Source organism: Phyllobates terribilis, unplaced genomic scaffold, assembly GCF_046119375.1.
Source record: "Phyllobates terribilis strain yellow unplaced genomic scaffold, ASM4611937v1 Scaffold_936__1_contigs__length_529275, whole genome shotgun sequence".
Lineage (NCBI taxonomy): Eukaryota > Metazoa > Chordata > Amphibia > Anura > Dendrobatidae > Phyllobates > Phyllobates terribilis.
The window spans coordinates 269815-275371 of NW_027363696.1; positions in this window are offsets into that span (position 1 = coordinate 269815).

A 5557-nucleotide genomic window follows, 5' to 3' on the forward strand; every position below is an offset into this window, starting at 1 on the left:
GGCCATTATGTGGGAGGGGGACATCCTGCATGGGGCATTATGTGGGGGGGGGCACAGCCTGCATGTGGCATTATGTGGGGGGTCAAAGCCTGCATGGGGCATTATGTGGGGGTCACAGCCTGCATGGAGCATTATGTGGGGGGTCAAAGCCTGCATGGGGCATTATGTGGGGGGCACAGCCTGCATGGGGCATTATGTGTGGGGTCACAGCCTGCATGGGGCATTATGTGGGGGGGGGGCACAGCCTGCATGGGGCATTATGTAGGGGGGGGCACAGCCTGCATGGGGCATTATGTGGGGGGCACATCCTGCATGGAGCATTATGTGGGGGGCACAGCCTGCATGGAGCATTATGTGGGGGGCACAGCCTGCATGGGGCATTATGTGGGGGGCACAGCCTGCATGGGGCATTATGTGTGGGGTCACAGCCTGCATGGGGCATTATATGGGGGCACAGCCTGCGTGGAGCATTTTATGGGGTCCATTATTCTATATGGAGCAATATATGGAGCTCATAATACGGTATAGAGGACTATGTGGTGCCATTATACTGTGTGGAGGACATTACTGTCCGGTCTGCACTGTGAGCTGTGAGGATTCGCCGCTTTCTGAGTTATTGTGGAATTTACAATAGATATCGCTCATGTAATGTAAGAAGTGAAATCTTCGGGCTTGTACTATATATATATATATATATATATATATATATATATATATATATATATATATATATATATATATATATATATATATTTATCTGCGGTATCTGTGCATCATGAATCGTGGTATGTGTTAAAGGGGCCACTGAGACTCTTTCGCCCAGGGCCCACGAAATCCTGGAGCCGCCCTGCAACGGTCATCATACATTACTATAACATTCTGGATAATGTGGGAGATCACACAGAGGAGGACTTACAGGTAATCTGTCACCAGGTGTTTGCTATGTATTCTGAAAGCACCATGATGTAGGGGCAGAGACCCTGATTCCAGTGATGTGTTACTTACTAGGCTGTGTGTGGCTGTTTCAATAAAATCAGTAGATTATCACTAGAAGACTATCTGTCTAGCCAGGTAGTCCTATTGCTTTGTACCCCTGCCTCCACCACTGATTAGCAGCTTTCTGCCTATGCACAGTGTACACAGAAAGCTGCCAATCAATGGTGTGGGCGGGGTTATACAAGACTCAGCATTCAGAGCTCTGCAGCAGAAAAAAATAGTGATTTTATCACAACTGCTCCACCGAGTAAAGTAATCAACACAGGAATCAGGGTCTCTGTCCCTGCATCATGCTTCTCTCAGACCAAATAGCATAAACCTGGTGACAGATTCCCTGTAATTCAAATGTAATTAACACCATAGGGTCATCTACACTTAGAATAGAGACGTCCCATGGTTGTATGGGGGATAATACTGGACGAGTCATTCACACCCCATGATCTGATGACACACACGCATCCCCCTCTATGATACTTACGGATTCTTGGATCTCCGGGATCTCACTAATTCCATTGTTAGGATTCGACAGCTCAGTTGTTTCTAAAATAATGATGAAGAAATGAAATGTATTAGAGGATATTATTCCTACATAGATAATACAGCAATATAACGGAGAAATGACAAGATGTCTGTAAATGGGATTAATACTCGTTATATGGGGATTCTAAATATGAGAATATACGGGGAATCCATAGATAAATGTCATGTAAATGATGGAGGAACCCCTTCATAAATAACAAAAGACTGACCATCACTTCCGAAAAGAAAATGGGTGTGAACAGGTGCATACTAAGAGTAGCCATCCAAATACATAACTAACAAAGTTGCACTCTGTAACGCTATAGCATGTAAACATGAAATAAATGAAATTTGAATTGCATTACTGCTGTAGAAAATAGGATAAAAGGAAGATACTTAGTGCATAATTTGGCCAATTCATGCATGGCCAGGAGCCACGGCAAGGCGACCTTCTTTTTCTGGGTGCATGCCAAGTAGCCACGGCAAGGTGACCTTTTTTTTTGCTGGGTGCATGCCCAGCGGTCACGGCAAGACGACCTTCTTTTGCTGGGTGCTTGCCCAGCAGTCACGACAAGGCGACCTTCTTTTGCTGGGTGCATGCCAAGCAGTCATGACAAGGCGACCTTCTTTTGCTCGGTGCATGCCCAGCAGCCACGGCAAGGCGACCTTCTTTTGCTCGGTGCATGCCCAGCAGTCACGGCAAGGCGACCTTTTTTGCTGGGAACCTATCTCCACCCATCAGCCCGCGGTGGTTTTAATTACAACAGGATCCTACCTACCCATATAAATGTAGGCTTCAGCCTAGGAGAGGATTCACATTAGGAGAGGATTCCAACAAAAAGATCGCCTTGTCATTGGCTGCTGGGCATTCATGAATTGGCCAAATTATGTGCTCAGTATCTTAGTTTTTTCCCATTTTCTAGAGCAGTAATGCAATTTAAATTTAATTTATTTCATGTTACTTGCTATAGCACTGCAGAATGGACCCTCCATCACATGAATGAGGAACCCCCCACCCACGCTGCACATACGAGTGATGGTAAGAGAGCTGAAACATAGGAGAGATTTGCAAATTAGCCTGGAAGTGCACTGGGGGCGTGTCACTGCACTTGGATTTCTTCTTTCACGCCCCCAGCGCACTTCCATTCTGATTTGTATATGGTGTCTACTTTACATTTCTCCTGACTGGCACATTGGATTTCTACAAACAATTATTATTAGGGGACAATGGCCTATACCGTCACACCACTACTTCTATATGTAACAATGTGCTGCCAGGTTCCCATTACACAGAGTAGAGAGTAAATCTAACATTATCCTCCATCCTCTGTAATATCTGGACATTCCTTGTAGAAGGTCGGGTGATCGCTCACCTGTAATCAGATCGCTGTTCAGCTCCGGCCGACTCCTATTAGGGTCAGGGATTTTCGGGGTCACATTTTGCCCATATTTGGCGTCGCCTCCTGTTGTTTCCTGATAGATATAATGTATATAATTAATATGTGGAAGATTTCACTAAATCACCAAATACATAAATCATGAAGGACTAAACCAACATTTACAGATGCACCAATTGTAACGATACAAATCCCGCGCCATCTTCAGACCTTTTCTCAGAAAGTCTCCTCAGATACGGTGGATTAAGATACGTCTATTAATATTGATCCTTACCGGGCGTTCCAATGAGCGTTCTAGTATAGACAGGACTTTTTCGGCCAGTTCTTTAAAGACAGCCAAATCTTCAGTCTGAGATCTTTCTTCAGCCTATAAAGAAGGAAAAATGGAAAGGAGAATTTTCAGATGAGAGCGGTCAGAATGGAGGCGGAAATTGTATGTGACATCGGTTCTCTGTCTGCAGATACAATGACTACATACTGTATTTGGGGACTCGTGTTTTACCGTATTTTTTGGACTATAAGATGCCTTTTTTTCCAAAATTTTTGACCTCCCTTCTAACACTCTCGCACCCCTCCAATCTATTCTAAACTCTGCTGTCTGACTAATTCACCTGTCCCCCCGCTATTCCCTGGCTTCTCCCCTCGCTCCGCCAATCCCTTCACTGGCTACACATTACCCAGAGACTCCAGTTCAAGACCCTAACCTTGGCATGCAAAGCCACCCACAACCTGTCTCCTCCATATATCTGTGACCTAGTCTCCCGTTACTTACCTGCACGCAACCTCCGATCCTCACAATATCTTCTTCTCTACTCTCCTCTTATCTCCTCTTCCCACAATCGCATACAAGATTTCTCCCGTGCATCCCCCCTACTCTGGAGCTCTCCACCCCAGCATATCAGACAGATTATTAATAATAATAATTGTCTGAATGTAGCTTACCAGGGGGGTGGCTGTGGTGGAGTGAGGTCACAGGAGGTGGGGTCACTGCTGCAGGAAGCCGGCAGTAGAAATGGGGCGCTCCTGCGGGCCAGCGGGGTGTCCAGGAGGTGCGAGGCTGCGGGCCCTGGGCTTCAAGGAAATGTTAGCGGTGATTTAGGAGGGGAGTCCCCGCTCTGCCCATTGATTTTCTGGCGGTGGGCTTCAGGCAAATGGCCGCTGGAGGCAGTGCATGTGAAGATTTAGATCTCGGCTCAATGACGAGCTGAGATCTCAATTTGCGTATTGGCCATCTCCAGCAGCCTACTTCTTGAAGCCCACTGCAGAGAAATCAATAAGCAGAGCAGGGCCTCCCCTCCTGAATTACCGCTAACATTTCCTTGAAGCCCAGGGCCCGCAGCCTCGCACCTTCTGGACACCCCGCTCCTCCCAGCTTGGGGCCCGCAGCAGTGCCCCACTCCTACTGCCGACTTCCTGCAGCAGCGACTCTGCCTCCTGTGACCTCGCTCCACTGCCACCACCCCCCTCAGTAAGCAACCGAAAATTCGGACTATAACACAGACCCCCATTTTATTATAATAAATGTTTTTCCTATTTTCCTCCCAAAAATTTTTGGTGCGTCTTATGGTCTGCAAAATATGATATATTAGAAGAAAAAGCTTCTATCCCTCCATTATTATCTATCAATATTGAGATGTTCTGTGCAGAGTGTCCTCCACTTACCTGGTGTAGTAATGTCCTGATGTTCTGAAGTAAATCCGTCAGATAGTCTGACGTTAGACGACGTTGTCGGTGTTTGGTCAGGCAATCCTTTACTAGCTCCATCACCAGCCGGTGAGTGAAGCTGAGGACGCCATCGGGTGGTAGAAGCACACTGTTAGGACGATTGATCATAAGGATCAACAATAGTGCTTTTACCTGAGGAATGTCCAAAACAATTCCAGCCATAGTGAAAAACAGCAAGTGCTATCAGTCACTATAGAGCCAAGAAAGGCACGGGTGAGCCTATGTGCATTGTATATATAGCGCCTGTGAGCAGTGATGTCACCATCACCTGTGATGTCATCACGGAATCTTGTGATAGAATCTTCACGGAGCAGCTCTGCGCAAATAGAATGCGGCCTGGTAATATATAAAGTGAAAACACCATACAATTAACTACCCATGTTATCATGGCCGTTCTATTTTATATCCAATTAGAACACAACCAGGATAAAGGTGTGTTGACAAGTTGGATTTTGGCAGCATTTTTTTCTACCCCAAAAATCAAAGGAGGCAGGAAAAACGCTGCTTAAAATTCAGGTGTTTTAACTTGTGTTTTTTTTTCCATTCATTTGAATGGGTGAAAAATGCTGCAAAACCTCTGAAAGACTTGACAAGCTGCAGATTTAAAAAAAATGCAAAAAAACAGCATGTGAATGAGATTTCAGAAATGTCATTCACTAAGATGGTGCTGTAAAACACAGCATTTATTGCTGCAGAAGAAAAAACAGTGAATACACCCTAAAGATATGCTCAGTTACATTATGGGAAATATTGTATATTTAGTATTTATTATCTCACGTGTTTTTCTTCACCATAGAACTTTTAAGGCTGTGTGCCCACTATGCGTTTTTTAGGCGTTTCTGCAGCGTAACTTCCGCCGCGGAAACACTTAAAAAACGCTTGGTGATAGGTCTGCAATGGTCCCCAATGATAATCCGCAT